This window comes from Sus scrofa, chromosome 2, assembly GCF_054392235.1.
Source record: "Sus scrofa isolate SSC_HxYL_T2T_F1_AM1 chromosome 2, Sscrofa_HxYL_maternal_Yorkshire_Landrace_v2.0, whole genome shotgun sequence".
In the NCBI taxonomy this organism is placed as follows: Eukaryota; Metazoa; Chordata; class Mammalia; order Artiodactyla; family Suidae; genus Sus; species Sus scrofa.
Genome location: NC_139384.1, coordinates 39,763,312 through 39,788,331, shown reverse-complemented (window position 1 = coordinate 39,788,331; position 25,020 = coordinate 39,763,312).

The following is a 25,020-nucleotide window of genomic DNA, read 5'->3' as shown; positions in this document are numbered from 1 at the left end:
AATCATTGGGCCCAGGTCCAGGGATCACTCTCAAACTCAATAACCTGAACTTTCCCTACAGAATGGAAATTGAGCCATGGTCCTTTGTTGCAAAGACCGAGACTTAGGAAGACAGATGTCATTCAAAATCAATGCATTGCTCTCTAACTAGGCAGTTGAACTGGACCACGAAATATGAGCATGCCTAAAAAGTAGACTATAAGGAGAGAAAAAGCGGAAATCTAGTTTAGCATTCTATCTAGCTGACCTCTCTTTATATAATTTGGAACATTTTTAAAGAACTAGATATGACCAGCATTCCATTTCACCTTCATAAAATAAAAATCTTGCAATAGAAAAGCTATTAAAAAATGATCAGATAGAAAACTTTTTAATGGAATACTAAAAGTTTTTGAAGTTTTTCAATAATCACTCTTTCCTTTCCCAATGTGTTTGGCTTTAATCTACTGGGTTGGCTATGAACATCATTTTTACTCATGTGTGACTAGGCCTTTCTAAACCCATTTTTCAAAATGGTGGTATATTAACTTATAATGAAAAAATTACATTTTTTATTGGGAATTCTCTCTAATAAGAAGTTTGACCTTTTTAAATTGTCTTTCCTTCTTTATTCTTTGTGACTGGTCTTTGTATGTTTGACTCTTTCATATATTCTTGCTAATCTCTGAGCTAATATAGTATTGATTTTTCTCTGAGGTTGTATTTTATTATGAAATATAAGCATTTTTCAGACCAAATAATATACTGTTTCTTCACTATCACACAACATTTTTGATTAGAAATGGATTGTGTATAATGGAATATACAGGAAAAATTCTGATGCCACTCTCTAAAACATATCACAGAAAATTGGGGTAGGACATTCATGTTGCCAAATTTCACAAATAAGGTGTTGTGAAAAAGTGTGGTAAAGAAATGGAATAGCATAAGAATTATAAGTGATTTTTTTTAACTTTTATTTATTCTTTAGGAACTGTGTATTAATGATCTTCTGTTATCAGGCTCTTTGGATTTATCAGTGAAGAAAACACAATGGTAATCTGCTCTTTGGAGATTAAAGTTGGTGTAGGAGTTCCTGTTGTGGCTCACTAGAAACAAATTTGGCAAGTATCCATGAGGATGTGGGGCCTTGCTAAGTGGGTTAAGGATCTGGCGTTGCCTCAAGCTATGATGTAGGTCTTGGACATGGCTCAGATCTGGTGTTGCTGTGGCTGTGACTGTGGCTGACAGCTGCAGCTCTGATCTGACCCTTAGCCCAGGAACTTCCATAAGCCACAGGTGCAGCCCTAAGAAAAAAACCAAAAAAAACCCCACCAAAACCCAAAACCCAAAAAGGTGGTATAGCTCACCCACCAGCTGAGGCTCTCTCTGGAGTAATCTTGTCTTCCTAATGGCAGCACTTCTTACTTGCTCAGGAAATACAATAGAAGCCCTGTTGATACAATAGATGTGTGTGTCTAAAGGTCACAGGAGTGAATGATACCAGTTTTTCCTGTCCTGCTCCCTGCACATCAATGCTCAATGGGAATTTCAAGAGAGTCCAGTGAGTTATGTAGTATTAGCTCCTTTGTATCACAAGAGGAAACTGTACTTAGAGAGGTTAATGAGCCCAAGTTCATTTTGCTGCTTCCATCATGTTGAACATTTGGATCCAGTTCTTCTTTAAAATTGCATATCCTTTCCCCTCAGTTGTTTACCCTTTGCAAACAACTCTGCTTTGAGGTGTTTTGTTTTGTTTTGTTTTTTCGTTTTTTTTTTTTTTTATTTACCTACTTAGTTTTATCTTTCTAAATATAAAGCAGGCAAGGACAGGGCTCTTGTCTCATATTTTGACATTACTCATAGATAACTTTTTGAAAGATGAAAATATAGTAGCTGCTCATGAATACATGATTATCCTTTCTCAATTTTTAAAACAGAGAATGCTTTTAGGGCATAGAAATTATGCTTAGGTGGCAGTGGAAAATTTGTGTATTGTGTATTAAATATCAAAGGTAAATCTTCAAAAGACAGATGATACCATTCTTTGTTATCTCCCTTTTCATTAGCCAGCTCATTTGGACTGCAAACAGATGTTCACTGAACAAAAAACTACTTACATGTACAATTACCAATTCTGTATGCGCCAATGAATGCTCCAACTTTACAAAAAGTTAGCTAAATATGTTCAATTTCATTGAACCATATTTTCTCTAAGGGACTGGATGCTTTGATATTGCTGGCCTGTGTTAAGCAGATAAAGTGCTTTTAATTTGTCTCTTGGATTGATCTATAGCTATAACCTATTTGCTGAAATAGGGGATAAATCTGCTAAAGATTCTTGGACGTACTGGTTCACTGCCTCTCATAGGTAAACACCAACTTACTCTCTGTATTAGGGAGTTCGGTTGTAGCCAGGAATGATTTCATTTGCACCTCCCATCTACTATGGCGTTTTTCCTCAATGAAGAGAGCAGTATTAGGACACCAGAGGCAGAAAATGGAAAGCAGAAATTCACCTATTAATTCTGAGTTTCTTAACCTATCCAAAGAGTCACTCACTGGAAAACAATCAGGCTTTGTCAGTGTCGACTTAAAAAATGTGCACATACTAAAAATTGAGAGTTAAGTTTTATTTGGGGCAAAATTAGGACTTAAGTCCAGGCAATAACACCTCAGGTAGCCCTGAGAAACTGCTCGAGGAGGCCAGGGGGGAGCCTAGGATATATGAGTTTTTGCAACAAAGGGAAGGTGGTAGGAACAAAAGATTTACAGATAACCAGATTTACAGAAAAAGATTTACAAAAAAACCAGTTTCTATGGGAAGATGTAAAGGGCTGGTCTTATTGGAATCACTCCTTAGATACTCATCTCAGCGGGGTGGGCCAGTAGTCTTTGTTTTTTCTTGAGTTCCCTCAGGGTTCATACCTGCCCACCCTTGGAACTGACGCATTCACAGATGATTGTGACAATTTTTGTTTTGTCCACTTTACAGCCCAGGAGGCAGTATTTCAGACAGCTATGACATACTACCCCAAAAAGGAAAGGGGTATATCAAGATATAAGTGATAAAGGTGAAGGGGGAGGTGCACTCGGCCAAGCATGAATTTTAGAAAATTTGCTGTTGGCTTCGTGAAGGTTACTATTAGCCCCGAGGAGCAGACATCACCATGAAGGGTTTTAGTGTTTTTCTAAATATGAGGAGATGCAAGAACTGGGCTCAGAGGAGTTCCCACCATGGCTCAGTGGAAACGAATCTGACTAGTTACCGTGAGGACTAGTGAGGACGCAGGTTCAATCCCTGACCTTGCTCAGTGGGTTAAGTATCCAGTGTTGCCATGAGCTGTGGTGTAGGTTGCAGATGCAACTCAGATCCTAAGTTGCTGTGGCTATGGCATAGGCCAGCGGCTACAGCTCTGATTTGACCCCTAGCCGGGGAACCTCCGTATCCTACAAGTGCGGCCCTAAAAAGACAAAAAAAAAAAAAAAAAAAAAAAAAAAAAGAACTGAGCTCATAAAATCTTCTCCTAAGAATATCTAACTATCTGAAGACTTGCTCTTCCAGTTTCCCCAAAACACAGAGTGCCCCTCTCCTGGTCTCCACCCTGAGAGCCGCTCAGTGTGCTGCGGGTTGGCAGCTGCAGTAGCTCATGTTTTACTCCATGTAGAGAATGATACCAAGTACCAAACTTCAGTCCCAGCAGTCATTTCACAGCATTTGCGTAAGACTTAAAATTAATATAAATGATCATGTTTGACCATTTCTTACAAAATGGTTTGACCATTTCCTAAAATTTTGGATTTTAACAATTTAGAGAAAACCTAGTTAGAAAATATATGTTAGTAGGCTTTAGGGAAGAAGTGAACCTAAAGTCAATAGTTTAAAAATCGGACTCTCATGTCTGTTAGTGTTCAATTAGTTTATACTTAATCTTTAAGAAATAATTTACGGAGTTCCCATTGTGGCGCAGTGGTTAACAAATCCGACTGGGAACCACGAGGTTGCGGGTTCGATCCCTGGCCTCGATCAGTGGGTCAGGGATCCGGTGTTGCTGTGAGCTTTGGTGTAGGTGGCAGACGTGGCTCAGATCCTGCATTGCTGTGGCTCTGGTGTAGGCCGGCAGCTACAGCTCCAATTAGACCCCTAGCCTGGGAACCTCTGTATGCCGCAGGAGCAGCCCTAGAAAAGACAAAAAAAAAAATAAAAATAATAAAAATAAATAAATAGAACCTCTGATAGAGTAGAATGGTGTCATCAGAGGCTGAAGAGTGGGGGATGGGGGGATGTTGCCCAAAGAGTACAGATTTTCTGTTATAAGGTGAATAAGTTTTAAAGATCTAATGAAAGCATGGTGGTTATAGCTAATGATATTGTTATATACTTGAAACTGTATGTATGTATACATACATATATATATAACTATACTGTTATGCATTTGAAAGTTGCTAAAAGCATAGATTTTAAATTTCTCACCATGAAAAAGAAATGGTGATTATGTGAGGTGATGTCAGTGTTAGTTAATGCTATGGTAGTGATCATTTTACAATATATAAGTGTATCAAATTAATGTGCCTACCTTACAGTAAATGAATAAATGAATGAATGAATAAATGGTAAATACGTAAAACCACTGATAAAGATTTTTTCCTTATAAATAATAACACTAAGAAAATAAATTCACCTCTGAGATTTTTGCTTTTGTTTGCAAATATAGATTCCAATACCTCCTTTTTTAAAAAATGAACTATTTTAGATTTTTTTTGTGTTTACAGAAAAAATGCAGAGAGTACAGAGCATTCCCATATTCCACACCCAGTTTCTCTTATTATTAAGACCTTCAGGGAGTTCCCATTGTGGCTCCCGACTAGTATCCTGACCCTGCTCAGTGGGTTAAGGATCCGAGGTTGCTGCTTGGATCCCTTGTTGCTGTGGCTGTGGCGTAGGCTCGCAGCTGCAGCTCCGACTTGACTCCTAGCCTGAGAACTTCCATATGCAGTGGATGCAGCCCTAAAAAGAAAAAAAAGAAAGACCTTCAATATGGTACATACTATGAACCATAATATGGAACACACTATATATTGTAATATGGTACTTTTGCCGAAATTAATGAACTGACATTAATACATTATTATTAACTAAAGTCTATATATATATTAACTAAAGTCTGTATATATATTTCCTTAGTGTTTACCTAATGTCCCTTTTATGTGTCAGAGTGCTATCCATGATATCTCATTATATTTAGTTTTTATTTCTTCTTAGGCTCCTCTTGATGTGACAGTTTCTTAAATTTTCTTTTTTTTTAACATTGAGGAATACAACCACGTATATTGTAGAATGGCCACCTCTGGAATTTGTTTGCTGTTTTTATATAATAGTTAGACAGGTTATATATTTTAGACAATGAGGTAAGTGCCATTCTCTTCACATCATATCAAGGGTATATGCTCTCAAAATGATGTATCACTATTGATGTTAAACCTTAGTCATCTGGCTGAGGTAGTGTTTATCAGGTTCCATTCTTTCCATTCTGTAAGCTTTGGAAGAAATATTTTTTATACAGTCCATACTTAAAGAGTAGGAGTTATGTTTACGTCTTTGGAAGTGGAGGATCTACATGAATTATTTGGAATTTTTATGCACAGGAGACTTGTGTATTCTTACTTACATATTTAGTTACTTTATTGTTGACAGATGTGCAGGAAAGGTCAGCAGAGTGGAGACCTAGGGAAGTGCTGATGTAGCAGCTTGAGTCCAAACACAGTTTGGTATATACCTGAAGCTAACGTGACATTGTAAATTAACTATACCCCTCTTCTTGAGGGGACCCTGATCTTTTTCTCTTATGCCCTTCAACTGATTGGGTAATACCCACCCACATTATGGAGGTTAATCTGCTCTACTTAGTGTACAAATTTAAACTTTAATCTCATCTATAAAACACCTTCACAGCAACATCTACACTTTGTCTCCCATCCTCTCCATATTGTAGTCACCATACTAGTTCACACTGAGTCTCCACCAATTTCTCAAAATTTCCATTTAAGTTATCCTCCCACTTTAGGGTTCCAATAGCTCTCTTCCATTTAAGAAGATTTTGGTTATGTCCCTGTGTCTCTCCCTATCTTGGGTAGCAATTCGCCCCATAACTCAGTTCTCAGATGTGTCCAAGAAAAATCACTTATTTTCCGTTTGTTCTGATTTGTTGTTGTTAAGAACAGTAATGATAACTTATAAACTCTTTATAATTTCAAAATGAAACTGAATGTATAAGGCCATTTTTCTTTATCCACTACTATATATAAAAACAAGGACCTACTGTATAGCATAGGGAAGTCTACTCAATGTTCAGTAAAAACCTGTAAGGGGAAAAAAAAGAATGGAGATATATATATGTATAACTGATTCACTTTGGTATATACCTGAAGCTAACGTGACATTGTAAATTAACTATACCCAAATGAAATAATACATAAATAAATAAACCATCAGATAGTTTGTAGTCACGGCAAGAAAAATAAATTATGTTTTTGTATTTGATTCTTCAGGAAGCTATGTTATTTGCAGAAATAAAGAAAAAAATCCTTTCAAATAGAAATATAAAAGTTCTTGGGTTGTGTAATTTAGACATCTATGCCAGAAGCTAGAGGTTAAAAACATTATTGAATATCTTTGTTCTTACATAAATTAAATTAAACTCAGCAACAACAGCAAAGATAAAACTCTTAGAGAATGTAAATCTCATAAACTGGTGAAACCAGAACAAAGAAAAATGCTTCGAATTTTGATCAAACAGGACTTGAGGCAAAAAGCATAACTAGGGATAAAGAGGAATGTTGCAGAATGATGAAATGGAACAATAATAATTTGAAGCTACACTTTATAAACACATACAAAGTCCAGTGGGTGAGGGACAGTAGGACTGAAAGCTCAGGATCAATGCCAGCTTTATGGATTTATAATCTGTGCAATTTCCCAAGGCCCCACATTCAGAAGGGCAGCATGCTTGATTTAACGCTCTGCTATCCCTGTTTTAGAGTTCCTGTCACCAACAATGAAATATTAGAAAAGGAATAAAAAAATACAATACCTTTTAAAATTGCACCTCAAAAAACCAAATACCTAGGAATACACCTGACCAAGGAGGTAAAGGACTTCTATGCCGAGAACTATAAAACTTTAATCAAGGAAGTTAAAGAAGATGTAAAGAAGTGGAAAGATATTCCATGCTCCTGGGTTGGAAAAATTAGTATTGTAAAAATGCCTATACTACCCAAAGCGATCTACAGATTCAATGCAATCCCTATCAAATTACCCATGACAGTTTTCACAGAACTACAACAAACAATCCAAACATTTATATGGAACCACAAAGAACCCAGAATTGCCAAAGCAGTCCTGAGAAACAAAAACCAAGCAGGGGGCATCACTCTCCCAGACTTCAGGCAATATTACAAAGCCACAGTCATCAAGACAGTGTGGAACTGGCATCAAAACAGACAGACAGACCAATGGAACAGAATAGAGAACACAGAAATAAACCCTGACACCTATGGTCAATTAATCTTTGACAAGGGAGGCAAGAACATAAAATGGGAAAAAGAAAGTCTATTCAGCAAGCATTGCTGGGAAACCTGGACAGCTGCATGCAAGGCAATGAAACTAGAACACACCCTCATGCCATGCACAAAAATAAACTCAAAATGGCTGAAAGACTTAAATATAAGACAAGACACCATTCAAACTCCTAGAAGAGAACCTAGGCAAAACACTCTCTGACATCAACCACATAAATATTTTCTCAGGTCAGTCTCCCAGAGCAGCAGAAATAAGAGCAAAACTAAACCCATGGGACCTCATCAAACTGACAAGCTTTGGCACAGCAAAGGAAACGAAAAAGAAACCAAAAAGACAACTTTCAGAATGGGAGAAAATCATTTCAAACGATGCAATGGACAAGGGCTTAATGTCTAGAATATGTAAGCAACTTATTCAACTCAACAGCAAAAAAGCCAATCAATCAATGGAAAAATGGGCAAAACACCTGAACAGACTCTTCTCCAAGGAAGATATACAGATGGCCAACAAGCACATGAAAAAATGCTCAACATCCCTGATTATTAGAGAAATGCAAATCAAAACTACCATGAGATACCACCTCACACCAGTCAGAATGGCCATCATTGATTGAAATAACAAGTGCTGGAGGGGCTGTGGAGAAAAGGGAACCCTCTTGCCCTGCTGGTGGGAATGGAAACTGGTACAGCCACTATGGAGAACAGTTTGGAGATACCTTAGAAATCTATACATAGAACTTCCATATGACCCCGCAATCCCACTCTTGGGCATCTATCCGGACAAAACTCTACTTCAAAGAGACACATGCACCCACATGTTCATTGCAGCACTATTCACAATAGCCAGGACATGGAAACAACCCAAATGTCCATCGACAGAGGACTGGATTAGGAAGAGGTGGTATATATACACAATGGACTACTCCTCAGCCATAAAAAAGAATGACATAATGCCATTTGCAGCAACATGGATGGAACTAGAGACACTCATATACTGAGTGGAATGAGTCAGAAAGACAAAGACAAATACCATATGATATCACTTATAACTGGAATCTAATATCCAGCACAAATGAACATCTCCTCAGAAAAGAAAATCATGGACTTGGAGAATAGACTTGTGGCTGCCCAGGGGTAGAGGGTGGGAGTGGGAGGGACCGGGAGCTTGGGGTTACCGGATACAACTTGAAATGGATTTACAAGGAGATCCTGCTGAGTAGCATCGAGAACTATGTCTAGATACTTACATTGCAATAGAACAAAGTGTGGGAAAAACAAAATGTGTGCATGTAAGAGGAACTTGGTCCCCATGCTCTACAGCAGAAAAAAATTAAAATAATAAGCCAGAAAAAAAAAAAAGAGTTCCTGTTCTTTTTGAGCTAAGGGCTTCCCATATCCATTTCACACTGGCCCCTGCCCACTGTATACCCAGTCCTGCTCAGAATGCCTGGCTCCAGATCAAGGATATCTTCTTCTTCCTCAGTGGCAGGGACTGTGTCGAACTTAATTTCCCAAGGAAACTGTTATTAACTTTTCGCCAACAACCTATGTCCATTTTCTTTCAAAGCTACTGGCTGCTGTTACTGGTATTCTCATTCATTTTCCTGTTTAGTTGTCCTTGTTATTCATGCATATGGAACCTTATTCTTATCTGTTTATTTCTCACATTGAAGCCTTTCCTCACCTACATCATAAAAAGGTGGAGCGGGAGAGGGGCAAGCTTCTTCATGGCATCTTGGATGCCAAAACACTGATTCTACTGACTGAATCCGATTTATGGATGATTTTGCCAATTCGAGGGTACTCTGGCTGTTGCACTTCCATTACGTTCACTAGATATCACCTTAAACCCACCATTCCTCAATGCATTTACAGTATTAATCAGAAGAGCAGGTTATGCTCCCTTAACAAATATACTCTGACATAACGGTTTTGAACGCAATGAAGGCTTAAAGACAATTGTAGTTCAGGTGGCTGTCCCATTTCCTGCAGCAACACTGTCAGGTACATAGGGCTTCCAGCATTGCTGTGTAATTGGGAAAGATAACTGGTGTATTTTATGCCCTCTTTCAAAGAGTTAAGCCTTAAAGTCATATTTATTGCTATCGCATAAGAACATAAAATATGATATTGGACATTCAAGTTCTTAAATGGCCTTACTTATTTCATATTGAGATTCCTCGCACCAATCTCATCCTTTGCTTCTGTCAAGATCTTTGTCTCCTTTTTTGCCTCTTTCCAGGGTTCCTAATATCCTTCTTCTCCCACATGCAAATATCTTTACACCCTTAAAATACACACCCACATCGCTCTGCCTGTCTGGCCATGCCTTGAGTTCTGGACATGTGTTTTTCTTAGAAAAGGAAATTATCTATACCATGGAGAATATTAGCCATTATTTCAGAGGTAGAAGGAAGTGCAGTCACACAAATTGCTTTTTTTCTCTTCCAAGTGTACTAATATTTTAGAACCTCTTTATTTCACTGATGTAGGAATATAAAATTGAAATCAATTATTATTTTAATCAGGTTTCAACTGTGTAATATATTTTTCAGGGACATTATGCAATTCAAAATAAGGACCCTAAAAAAAATATCAAATCTTACAGTTGAAGTAAATTCTAGATTATTCAGTAGTAAAAATGTTCAAATATTTCAGCTACTAAGTTTGAGACTAGTGATAGATTAATTAACCAAGCTAATTTTGAAAATGTTAAAATAACTATGACTGGAAATGAAGTAATTAAAATGTAAAGTAAAAAAGCAAGAAACAGTTCAGAAATTTAATTTTGTTAATGTCCATATGTTATACATTGGTCTCTAAAATCTACGTATTCTTTTCACAATAGAATAGCCTAATATGGTATAAACGCAATAGCTACGTTATGGAAACAATACAAATGTCCAATGACAGAGAAAGATAAAGAAAACATGGTATATACATGCAATAAGATATTATTCCACCTTAAAAAAGAAGGAAATTCTTCCATTTGCAACAACATGGATGAATCTGGAGAACATTAAGTGAAATAAGTCACAGAAGGACAAATGTTGCATGATTCCACTTATATGTGGTACCTAAGAGTCAAAATCATAGCAAAAAATAGAACAGTGATCACTATGGTTTGGGGGGAGAGGGGGATGGGGAGTTGTTCAGTTGGTATAAAGTTGCAATTATGCAAAATTAATTAGTTTTATACATCTGCTGTATAGCATAAGGCCTATAGTGAACAATACTATATTGTGCTTTTAAAAAATTTGTTAAAAGTATAGATCTCATGTTATACGTTCTTATAACAAAACAAAAACAAAAACGAGATGAAAAAGAAATGGATACAAGATAAATTTTGAAGGTGATGAATATGTCTGATACCTTGATTGTGGTGATGGCACACCACAATCACAGGTGTTTGCCTGTGTCCAAACTTATCAAATTGTATGCATTCAATATCTGCAGTTTTTTGTATATCAATTATAGCTAAATAAAGTTGTCAAAAAAATGCAAGAAAGAGAAAGATATTTGATCCAATAAGCAATATTCTTAGCCTGGGACTTCAGGCACCCTATATTCTTTCTCTCTCTCTTTCTTTTTTTTTTTTTTTTGGTGCTGTCCAGGGAATAGACAAGTTCCCAGGCCAGAGTTTGAACTTTTGTCATTCCACAGCAGTGATCTCAGCCATTGCAGTGATGATGCTAGATCCTCAACCGCTAGGCCACCAGGGAACTCCTCAATATATCTTATGAAGAATTCTCCATATCTGATGTCACAGCAATTATCTATACCTTCATTTTATTCTGCAGCCACAGAAAAATTCTTTTTTCTATAGCTTTGGTTGCATTTATTGTTGATTAATATTTAAATTTTAATAGATTTATGTCATGAATTATTTGAAGGTAACTAGTCTTTTATTTATTTCTATTATAGAGAATGAAAAGGAGTAATTAGTATTAAGTTAAAGATATTTCAGGATATTAGATTTAAATGTTATTCAAACTGTTCTCAACTTAATCATCCTTTAAACTTAAATCTGGATAAAACATTTGTTTTACAGTGAAAAACATTAGATTATTTCATAGTAAGTGGATGCTAGTGAGACTTTTCTCTGGATGTAGAACAAATACAAGACTGAATCAGAGATATTCAACTCTCTGTCTAGATTAATTAAAGAATAATTTCCTGGAGTTCCTGTTGTGGCGCAGTGGTTAACGAATTCGAGTAGGAACCATGAGGTTGCGGGTTCGGTCCCTGCCCTTGCTCAGTGGGTTAACGATCCGGCGTTGCCGTGAGCTGTGGTGTAGGTTGCAGACGCAGCTCGGATCCCGCGTTGCTGTGGCTCTGGCGCAGGCCGGTGGCTACAGCTCCGATTCAACCCCTAGCCTGGGAACCTCCATATGCCGAGGGAGCGGCCCAAGAAATAGCAACAACAATAACAACAACAATAACAACAAAAAGACAAAAAAAAAAAAAAAAAAAAGAATAATTTCCTAAGTAAAAGTGCCAATAGAAAACAATGTTACCAATGGCATTCCACAGCTCTTTTTTAATGCAGAGATATTATCTTCCTAAATTATTATTTAAAAGAAATTATAGCAGTTCCCACTCTGGTGCAGTGAGTTATATATCCAGTGTTGTCTCTGTCATGGCTTGGGGCACTGCTGAGGTGAAGGTTTGATCCCGGGCCTGGTGCAGTGGGTTAAGGAACTGACATTGCCACAGCTATGGCATAAGCCATAGCTTCAGCTCAGATTCAACCCCTGGCCTGGGAACTTCCATATGCTGTGATTATAGCCAAAAAAAAGAAAAAATATATACAAATAGTTATGCTCTATGTATGCTTTATTGTGATGCTTTTAAATTATTTATTGCAGCATTGCAAAGTTAACCTCTATCCTACCCATATTTATTTTGTTACTTAAAGCAAACAAATTTATTTGTTTAGTGTAGGTAGGGATTTATTGATTTACAAAGAGTGTTTTATGTTAATCTCAAGGACTCGTTTAAAAAAAAGATAACATTTTTTATCAAAGACTATCTCCGTCTAGAAAGGCTCTAGTGCCATAAAACATTCATCATGATTTCTAAAGGCTTCAGGTATGAAAAATGAAATCAGATTTTTACATAGAGAGGTGGTAAATGTCCAAGTTATCCACACCTAATTTATTTGCTGGAAGAAACTAATGTAAATACCAAGATAAACACAAAAAGAACAAAGTAGCACAATATCTTTGGTTCATAAGCCAAGGAGAATAGATATGGCTCAAAACATAGGCATGAGTTTTAAATATCTATACAGTCAGTGGGAAAAGATGTGATAGCATTGGCAGAGGGGGCTAAGCAATAGGAGAAGAGAAACAGACCCCTTGAGCTCTGTGGTTCTTTGGACCTTGCCTAATCAAGATCCCTTTCCTGGTTGATCAGAGCCAGAATTAAGTAGTATGTTCCTGGTAGGTTCCAGCTCTACCTTACCAGCACCCACTCATTGTTGGTGCTTAGCACCAGTTCCTCCCTTGTCCTCCAGTAAGGATGCTGGGGTTCAAGTCTTACAGGATAATGACTGCCTGAAACACTCATTTCCATGGAGTTTGGTAGGAGGTAATTTCTGTTTTGGGGATACCAGCCTGTGGCAATGCCAGATCCTTAACCCACTGAGTGAGGCCAGGGATCAAACCCACATCCTCATAGAGACAACTTTGGGTCCTTAACCTGTTGAACCACAACAGGAAATCCCTGTCCTGTTTTGTAGTAAAAGTCTTTTCCTTTAGCTTCTCAGCCTCCCCTCAGTCTCAAAAGGCTGACTCAAAAGTTACTGATTAGAAAATACTGATACAGCAAAAAAATAATTAAAACAGTATCCATTATGTTATGCTGCAGTGGCCCACAATGATTTCTTCTTTGCTTAATTGCTTTCTTTTACTTTCTAGTTAGAGTTATATTGTATGCCTAGTGTTTTCTTTTCTTTTGAAACATGCCCCAACTCTCCATTCTTTTGTGAGCAATCTTCACTGAAGAGAGAAGGTCAGAGTGTGATAACCTCAAAGACCACCAGAAGCTATCACAGGACCACCTGACACTGGCCTTGATGACTTTGAAATGATCTATGGGGGGAGAAGAATGCAGGCCCTCTAATCTTTATCAACAGTCCTGTTTTTTTCAAGCGAAACCTATAAACCCCCTTGCTATCCCCTCTCCAGGGAAGACACGGTTTTGAGTTAGCCTGCTGTGGCCCCCTTTGCCTGGCAAAGCAATAAAGCTGTTCTTTCTGCTTCACCCCAAACTCCGTCTCTGAGACTGAAGTGGTGCCAGTGTACAGAGGCCATGTTTTGGCTACACCAGTGACCCAAATCCCTTATAAGTATGCGGGGCTGTGTCTGCACAAAATACGGTAGACGTGCAATTTGGAACAGAACTAAATAGAAAATCTGAAATCCTTTTGTCACGTTGTAGTCTAAGAACAAATCCCTTCACTGCTTTGTAATATAATTTCCTTTCAAATAAAATAGAGATAATAAAATATATTTTGCAGGGTTGCTGTAAAAATTCTATGAGATACATAAGGCACAGGCTTTTCCTACTGCAGTGCTTGGCCCTTAGTAAATACTGAGAAAACGTGAATTCCTAATTTATGTTCACATTGTAAATGTACCAGTACCATTATCTTTACATTTTTTACAACTGACAGAGAAAAGAGATAGGGAATGAAAGGTTGTCAGGACAAATCTAGGAATATAGAGAACCACAGATAGAATTCTGAGAAACAATGGGAATTTGTATTTTATGCTTATAACAGCCCCTAGCTAGTTGTTAACAAATAACAATCAATTTCAAGCTGTCCCTTAAATCACATTTCAGAAAATCATTTAAATGTATTCACTTGTGACACAAATTTTAAATATAGCAAAAGAAAGAAAGAGTTTGTTCTGGTTTTTCCTGAAAAAGAGAAAACTTACACATACCTTTTCAGGTTTAAACTCTTCAAGAGCAGGGCCTGTGTCATATTCACCTTTATTTCCTGAGTAAATATGTCTGAAAGAATATATGCCTCCCTGCTGATATTATTTATGTTCAGAAACTTCTAGTGATAGCAAGTAAATGGTCCCCACAGCTCTATTGCTGGTGTTCTGGAGAACCAGGATAACATCTTGTTTCTTCTTCAGTTTAAATAAAGCAAAACCTTGGATACCTGAGGGTTTTTTTTTTTTTTTTTTTAGATCATTTAATCTCTTTTGAATCTTTTTTAGAATGTTCATGCCATCAATAAACTACAGAGTACACCATTAGGAAAAAGTCAAGGAGGTTTAAATGACAATTACTTTATCGGTTTTTTGATATTTGAATTTGAGTAAATGACATTTTACTGAGAAATCGTAGTTGCTATTTAGAAATATAATAATTATATACATATGACTGTTAGATATTAGATATAAAATATAGTCATATTTAGAAAAAAACAGTAAGTTTATTGTAATCCTTTGATTATTTTCTATAATGCTTACATAACTAACATACATTGTGTTGAATTAAAATTCCATTTACACTTAGCCTCTCCTGCTAGTACCTTAGAGAGACAGAACATACTGGACAGACAGTATATGCTTTTGTGCTTGGGGTGTTAGTTGTCCTAATAGTGTCATGCAGGAAATTAGTCATTTTTTCCTTTTTATGCCAAAAGACTTCATTTGAGAAATATTTGGACCACTCCAACTGTGATAAAAGCCTTCTGTGAAAAAACTCCTGACAGAGATGGCACCAGGGTGAGGCCAGCGAGACACTTGCATCAGGCACAAGATTTAAGTGGCGCCAAAAAGCTTGGTCATTGAGATAATATTTTAATGTGCAAATGTAAAAAGTAAAAATGAATGAGAAAAACTTCATGATAAATACTGGTATTTCTGATTTGTCCTTTGCCTCAGACTGTAGTGTATCATGTCCCTTATGTATCATGTCTTTATTTGAAATTTTGATATTTTATTTATCATGCAGTTTTTGCATTTTTTAATTTTTTTTTATTTTTATTTTTAGAAATAGGGCATTAGGCAGAGCTTCCATGCTTGCCGGCTTGCATCTCTCACAGGCGTCCTATTCTAATAAATTTATTTCTTTTTTTTTTTCTTTTTGTCTTTTTAGGGCCCCACCCTCAGCATATGGAGCTTCCCAGACTAGGGGTCCAATCAGAGCCAAAGCAGCTGGCCTACACCAGAGCCACAGCAATGTGGGATCTGGGCCAATCTACACCACAGCTCATGGCAACACCAGATCCTTAACCACTGAGCAAGGCCAGGGATCAAACCCACATCCTCATGGATGCTAGTTGGGTTTGTTAACCACTGAACCACAACAGGAACTCCTAAATCTATTTCTTGCAAAAAAAAAAAAAAAAATTGTGCATTAAGATATTGTCTTCATTTGTCTTAACTGAGTTTTTTTGGTGTCTCCTTACTTTTTTTTTTTGCCCTAGGTGGGTGCCCCACTTTTCTCACCCTTTTTGCAGCTCTCCTACCTCCTACAATGTGCAGAAAACTCAGAACATGAATGCCACCAGAATAAAAATTGTGTGAAGTACAGAGGTAACAAACTCAGAGTTGCACCCATAGAGCAGCAAAAACCTGACACAGAGGCAGCAAGTTGCTAAAGATTCTGTAGCTAAAAATAGAACTTGATTTAATTTGAAGTAATACATGTAAAGCATAGAACATACTAAGCATATTGTCATCTTCTTATACTTTGTATATTATGAGCTCTTGTTAGCTATTTCTATTATCATCTTTATCATTATTATTAGTGGTTTTATGGCTGATTTATAAATTCCTGTTTATTACTAAACCTTCATTCTTTCTAATGTGTCCAGTAATCTTGGACTGGGCCAACCTATAACAGTTCAGTGTTTTAATATTTATCTTAAAAAATTGCTTGCATAATTTATGTTAATAATCATTGCATGAGTTGCTTTTGTCAAAATAGTTTTTCCTTCTCCCACATACAACATTCATTTCATCCTTTGGAGAATGTCTGGTCTCTGCATTTCAGTAAATTCATAAAATTTAAGAATTATCAAAAATTATCAGAAACATCTTAAAGTGATATAGTTTTGCTTTTTTTTCTGAATGTTTCCAGTACAGACAAAGTAAATGTTTAGGAAAATAAAACAGACATTTTCATGCTCTTGACAAAGTTGTTTTAAATTTAAACTAGAATAAGGGCTAGGTTAAGTTAATTTTAAGCACCCAACATTAATATGTGATCAATATTTGTCATTTAATAATTAAAGTCATACATTTTTAACTTCTAGAACTTTCTTTTTTTCTGTTATACTAATAGTTTCAGTACTATTATACTTTCTGAAATTCATCTTTAAACTTATGTAAACTACAAAACCTGGATCCTGGTCCAGAGACAAGTGACTATGACAGAAAATATATGAGAGAAGAGAATTCATCCAACATCACAAAACTTTGAGCAGACTTTTCTTAGATGATTAAATATCAGCCAGAAATAGTAGAAACTAAATTGCCTAGAGCTGATTGTACACCTAGAGCTGGTCAATAATCCAATTTTTCTTCCTCTTTCCAATGTAATTTTCTCTCAAAATTACATCCACTATGGAAAGTCTAATGCAACATCCAATTTTCATGAATAAATGGAAAAATAAAAATATTTTGTTGATACTGGACAATGTTCTGTCACAAGTTACCAGGACCAGGGATAAGTACTTTCATGGCAGAACAGTGAAGTGGGTGGCGCATCCCCAGATAAACTTATCAAAACACTGGGGATCAAACATGCTTTGCATCTTATCTGTTTAGTGAATAATAGAGAAGAAATTAAAACTTAAGTACTGAAGTTCATTTTGTTTCCAATGGGATCACGACCCACTGAACCTAATTAATTCTAATTACTTGTTCTCAAAACCTTTATTTAACCTGCTTTGCATTAAAGCCAATGATTTGCATGTAATAAAATTCAACACCGGTAGTGACTATCCTCTTGCTAATTCTATTTCCACTACATATTTCATAGTGTCCCGTGTGTGCTCAATTCATTCTAAGTATCCATTTTTAGAATAAATCCTTAAAAGGAGAACTGTATTGTGAAAGTAACTTTAGAAATCCTTTCTGTTGGCAGTCAGCATTTTCATATAGAATGATTTTTCTCTTGCATCCAAAGGTGGTCTCAATCTGTCTCCCCTTTGGGTATAAACCTAACACAATCTATAGTAGGAATTCCTAACAACATCACAAACAATAGCCTGCATTCTTGACTATTTTCAGTGACTTGTTTTATATGAACATCAGTCCTCCCCTGACGCTGGTGAAAAATTACTTTTTTTTCTTTTTTCCTTTTATGGTCACACCTGTGGCATATGGAAGTTCCCAGGCTAGAGGGTGAATTGGAGCTGCAGCTGCAGGCCTATGCCACAGCCAAGGTAACACCGGATCTGGGTTGCATCTGTGACCAATGCTACAGCTTATAGCAATTCTGAATACTTAACCCACTGAGAGAGGCCAGGGATCGAACCCACATCCTCACAGACACTATGTCAAGTTCTTAACCCACTGAGCCACAAATAGGAACTCCCCAAATATATTTTCTTGAACTTACATTTACAATCTGGATATACATTTCAAAAAAAAATATCTACTCCTGCTATGTCATCCTCATCCTTTCCCCTTTTTTTCTTCCCAACTCTAACTCCCTCTCTTCTAACTCTCAATACTTACCCAGCTCATATGGGAAAACCTGTGTTCTAAGGGCAGGATAATAATAACATATTAATGTCATATACAAATAACAAAAGCTCTAATCAAATAATTTTTAAGTTTACTTCCATTTATGCTAAAATTAATATATGTAGAGATCTACTTTTGTTCTAAATATTAAGTTAAATCTGTTTCAGTATATAGGAGGTGATCTACACTGTTCTTTGAAGTAAATCACACTTTTTTTAGGTTTATTCTTCAGAGTATAGACATTGCATAGTACTTATTGATAACCTCAGTTTCAAGCACCATTTCAAAAGAAGGACATATATTATATGGATTATAATTTTACTTAAACAATAATAATTATTATAAAGGACTGGCATTGTTAATCTATTACCTATGTGCATCACCATGACATATTTTTTTGTGTGTCTTTTGTCTCTTTAGTGCTGTACCCATCGCATATGGAGGTTCCCAGGCTAGGTGTCAACTCAGAGCTGTAGCTGCCAGCCTTCACCACAGCCATAGCAGTGTGGGATCTGAATCACATCTGGGACCTACACCACAATTCACAGCAACGCCAGATCCTTAATCCACTGAGCTAGGCCAGGGATCGAACCCGTGTCCTCATGGATACTGGCAGGTTTGTTAACCACTGAGCCATGATGGGAACTCCCATGACACATTTTTAAGTTCAAAACTTTTATAGTGTATTTTATATCCTATGAAAATCTAATTAAGCCACGCCTCTCTTTTGGAGTAATTTATTTAAATTCATTTTAAAATTGTGGAACTTCATCACTTTCTTTTTATATATTTGTTGTTGTTGTTGTTGTTGTTGTTGTTATTGTTGCTATTTCTTGGGCCGCTCCCGCGGCATATGGAGGTTCCCAGGCTAGGGGTTGAATCGGAGCTGTAGCCACCGGCCTACGCCAGAGCCACAGCAACGCGGGATCCGAGCCGCGTCTGCAACCTACACCACAGCTCACGGCAACGCGGGATCGTCATCACTTTCTTTTTAAAAGAGGGATGTTGAAATTAGAAAGACTAGACAGACCACCATTTCTACATATTTCAAAGTAAAGGGTTCCTTTGCTACTAAAAGAATTGATGAAAGTTGTTCTTTAGATTTAAATAGGCTTTTTGGTGGGTAATGGAATTAATCTGAGTGACCAAATGAGGAAAATTAATTATTTTATGGATACTTAGGTGGGTATCTAAAATTACTCTGAACTGACAGAACTTTTTACAGGGAAATGCCATTTAAAAAGTATTATTTCTTTAAGGCTTATATTTCTTCTCAAAAGCGTATGAAGTAAAAATAATATTCTTGAAATTCCTTTTTATATCAAACTATTTGGGTACTATGGTCGATTCTATCTATATGTAGCAAAAGTATGTAGCATGTCTAAGTAAAAGAAACTCAGTTGCATATGTCTAATTCAAAACTATATTAATTTACTAACTACATCTTTTTTTTTTTTGTCTTTTTGGGGCCTCACCTGTGGCATATGAAGATCAAAATGGAGGCCAGGGGTCCAATTGGAGCTGCAGCCGCTGGCCTACTCCACAGCAACAGCAATGCCAGATCCAAGCTGCATCTGTGACCTGCACCACAGCTCATGGCAACGCCAGATCCTTAACCCACTGAGCAAGACCAGGGATGGATTTTGCATCCTTGTGGATACTAGTTGGGTTCATTAACCACTGAGCCACAATGGGAACCCCATTAAATTAATCTCTGGTTTAAAATCTCTTTATTTGTGGTGGTATTAAAAAGATAACTGTTTTGGGGGGAGTGCCCATCGTGGCTCAGTGGTTAATGAATCCGAGTAGGAACGATGAGGTTGCGGGTTCAATCCCTGGCCTTGCTCATTGGGTTGAGGATCTGGCATTGCTGTCAGCTGTGGTGCAGGTCACAGATGCGGCTTGGATCTGGTGTTGCTGTGGCTGTGGTGTAGGCCGGTGGCTGCAGCTCCGATTGGACCCCTGGCCTGAGAACCTCCATATGCCGTGGGTACAGCCATAGAAAAGACAAAAAAAAAAAAAAAAAAGACAAAAAATAAATAAATTAATTAATAGTAATAATAAAAGATAACTATTTTTAGATGACTGAAAATTTTCAATTATCAGACTAATATTTTTGAGCTGTCAATTTCAATAAGAACTTATGTATTGAACCAGAATATCTTCTTTTTCTTTGTATTTCTGCTTTGCCCATAAAAACTGACACTGAAAAATATTATAGAAGGAATTCAGACAGTTCTGGAAAATAGACTTTGTGATTACTTTGATAAACTACCAATTAAATGATGTGAGGAAATAGATATTTTTATAAAGAAATATAAAACATTTTATTTGGTTTATTAAAGAAGAAGAAATGAAGTCTCTTAAGGCTATGCTGAAAATAAGTAGCAGAAGGTGTTTTCTCTAACTCAACTCTTTAGAATTCTTCCAATAAGCTGCTTTTCTCTAATCCCTAATAATCTACCAAAGAGAAAACTACCTCCCTATGCAAAATGTGACAACTTTTTCTGTAGTGAGATAAACCGAATCTCAGGGGTCGAAATGGAGCTGTAGCTGCTGGCCTACTCACAGTCACAACAACATGGGATCTGAGCCATGTCTGTGACCTACACCATAGCTCATGGCAATGCCAGATCCTTAACATAAATACCAGTTAATTAAATCTTAAAAATAAAGCTTTAATTAAAATACTGACTTCTAGGAGTTCTCTTCTGGCACAGTGGGTTAAGGACCTGGCGTTGCTGGAGTCAGGTCACTGCTATGATACGGGTTCAGTCCTGGGAAATTCCACGTGCCAACAGTGAGGCCAAAAAATACTGATTGCTAAACTATATATATATTTTTAATTTCCCTTTTGAATTCATAGGCTTTTAAAGAAATTTATGATTTTCTAGTTTTTGAATTTTTTCTGTACTTAGAACCTTTTAATCTTACATGATCGATAATACATATTGGAAAAACGCAGACTTCTGAAAGATAAAAACAAAAATAAAAACTCTTGGAGACCTACAGATATAAATATAACATATTATTATTATTTTAAAATATTATCATTTCTTATTGCAAAACAAGGAAAGTGGTGATTAAGAGCAAGAACTTCTGGTCAGATGGACCTTATTTCAAATCACAGCTCCTGCATGTACTTAAGCTTAAGATCTTGGGGAAGTTATATAATTTATCTATGCCTCTGTTTCTTTGCAATTTAAACTCTAGATAATAAAACATACCAGGTAGTTAATTGTAAAGATTAACAGACACTGTCCAGACCATATATGATAATAAGACTCAGACCCAACAAGCTGTGTAGCAACCAGCCCTGGATGACCAGGACTTGGTCCATGATTGACAGCTTCCCTTTTTTTGCTCCTATTTTCAACTCAGAATCAATCACACAAAGCCATATATGCTCCCTAAAACAATCATTGCTCTAGTTATCTCACCTCCAGCTCTTCCACACCAAAGACCTCCCTCCAGTCAAAGCATACTGGAAAGCAGAAACCTTCCTTTTCATTTTTTTTTTCCACTATAAACTTCCCTCTTCCTCTGCTTACCTTTGAGTCTCTGCCAAATGCCAGTGGCAGTAGCTTGCTTAATAGTAAATTTTGCATAAATTGCCTCTGTCTGTTCTCATTTGGGTAGTGTTCATTTAGTTCCACAAAATTCAATGAGAGAATAAAGATCCCAGTCTTGTATTAGGTATGAGTGTTGAAAAAATGAACAGAAACTCTTGTTGCCTGGTTGGGTCTACTCTCCTTAATTCCTCTGAAGGAGGATGTTTCAAACATCTTTAACAGTTTTGTGTGTGTGTGTCTTTTCTAGGGCCACACCCATGGCATATGGAGGTTCCCATGCTAGGGGTCTAATCAGAGCTGCAGCCGCTGGCCTACTCTAGGGCCACAGCAACGTGGGATCCGAGCCACGTCTGTGACCTACACCACATGGCAACACCAGATCCTTTATCCACTGAGCGAGGCCAGGGATCGAACCTGCAACCTCATGGTTCCTAGTCAGATTCGTTAACCACTGCACCATGAGGGGAACTCCAAATATGTTTACATTTTTTATTGTGTTTGGAACAGTTTAGCCCATAGATATTCTTTTTTTGTTGTTGTTTTTTTTTTGTTTGTTTGTTTTTGCTTTTTAGGGCTGCACCCACGGCATATGAAGGTTCCCAGGCTAGGGGTCGAATCAGAGCTATAGCTGCCAACCTGTGCCAGAGCCATAGCAACACAGGATCCAAGCCGTGTCTGTGACCTACACCACAGCTCACAGCAATGCCAGATTGCTGACCCACTGAAAGGCCAGGGATCAAACCTGCAACCTCATGGTTACTAGTCGGATTAGTTTCTACTGCGCCACAGCGTGAACTCCCAGCACACAGATATTCTTGCTCTCTGCCAGCATGCATACTCTTTGGAACTAGTAAAACAATGATTTTAAATAAAAAATACATTATCTTGAAGAGGACTGAGTCTCCCTTCATAAGAATCAAGCAAATTGTGGCTAAAGACCTCTCCAAGACGCTGATAAATAAGAAGAAAGGTTGAGCTAAATGAGGTACATTAGAACTACTCAGTGAGAGGAGTTCCCCTTGTGGCACAGTGGAAATGAATCTGACTAGTATCCATGAGGTGCAGATTGAATCCCTAGCCTTGCTCAGTGGATCCGTCATTGCTGTGAGCTGTGGTGTAGGTCACAGATGCAGCTCAGATCCTGCATTGCTGTAGTGTAGGCTGGCAGCTGTAGCTCTGATGTGACCCATACATAGCCTGGTAACTTCCATATGCTGCAGGTACAGCCCTAAAAAGCAAAAAAAAAAAAAAAAAGGTTTAGAGATTTTGGAGTTCCTGTCATGGTGTAGTGGAAATGAATCTGGCTAGGGTCCATGAGGATGTAGGTTTGATCCCTGGCCTCATTCAGTTAATTATCTGGCGTTGCTGTGGCTGTGGTATAGGCCAGCAGCTACAGATACGATTCATCCCCTAGCCTGGGAACCTCCATATGCCATTGGTGAGGCCCTAGAAAAGCAAAAAAAAGAAAAAGAAAAAAAAAAGAATTACTCAGTGAGAATTTAAAAAATGCAGATCACTTGACCTTAATATAATCTAATGGATCTGCACATGGAGTGAGATTCAGGATTAGGATCATTAAAAAATTACTCCAAATGATTCCAGTGAGAATGGTATATAGACAACATAGGCAGATACCTAAATTAGATGATTTTTCCATTTTTTAAGATTAGAAGTACAAAAACATCTTTATATTATTCAAAAAGATTTGGAAAAAAGGGAAATTTCCATTATATCTCTTAACTAGAGAATTTTGTATTATTAACATCAAAATGTGTCACCAGGGGAGTCCCCTTGTGTCACAGGGGGTTAAAGATCCAGTGTTTTCACTTCAGTGGCTCAGATTGCTGCTGGGGTGAGGAGGTGGTCCCTGGGAACTTCCACATGCAGAGGGTGTGGTCAAAAAACCCAAAAACCTGTACTTTCTCCATTCTAATTTTACAACTTCTGGACTGGAGAGGCAATTTGGATTCCAACTGTTGGGGAAAACAACTTTTAATTTGAGTTCAGGTGGCAACTATGTTTTCATTCACACATATGCTAAAAATTATGGATAATTTAGTGAAATCCAGACACTTCTCTTCAATTCCCTCACACTCTAGAGTCATTGCTCAGTACATTCTGCCTTTCATTTTTAGAATCTCCTAAACACTTCCCCTTCCCTGGCACTCAGCCTAGGGAAGCATAGACTACTTTAAAAACTCACAACCCCAAACCTCTTCTTTTTTTTTTAAATATAACAATAATTAAAAATACAGGTGAGGAAAACAACCTACACAGGGACAGGAATTATACCTCTCTGGGGACATGTCTGAGCTTGACATGTGGCCTGAACTCTGCCTACATCACAATACCGTGGACAGCAAATGGATACAGTAGGCTCTCTCAGCCTTGACTCTGTAGCATCTCCTTTTCTTTAATCTCTCTGCAAAAATGATTTCAGCATACTCTACTGTTAAGATATCTGTGAGGGAAATTCAGGATCAGTGTGCCAAACCCACAGAGATGCTAAGTGGAGTGGAAAGAAATTGCCGATGGCTTAGTACATCTTTTTAAAGAAAGAGAGAAAGAAAAAAAAAAAAGTGAGGATGTGGGTAATGTAAAATAACAGATGTCCTGCTGAAAACATAGTAAGCAACTTCTCACTTAGCCATCTGTGCTCCAACTTGCTTAGTAGAAAACTGGCATTTACAAGAGGATTTCCTCCATTTCCTAAGGACTGGTCTCAAGGTCCTTGCATTATTATGTCGTAAGTGTCTTAGGGTTCTGGTTGTTTATTCATGCAGATAGTATGGTCAAAATCACTTTGTTTGAAGGAGGTTGAAAGGGGATCAGATAAGGAGCCTGTGCTTCCCAGAGTGTCTCCATCCATGTAATAAGAAGCTCTTGTTAATTGCATATCACCTCAGTTTACTGCCAACTCCAGATGATGCAGGGCAGGAGCCTGGACAATGGTGTTGAGAAAGCGCATGAGACGGTATTATGACTCAGCAGAAAAGAGCTCCATGCCAGATTGATGTCTTTTGTGGGTCTGGGTTCAGCTAGATCACACCTTCTTATAATTATTTATTTACATGTCTATCGCCCCCAAGTATAAGCTTCCAGAACATGGGAAAAAATACTTTCCTTATCACAGTATTATCATTTACAAACACAAGGCCTGACTGCTA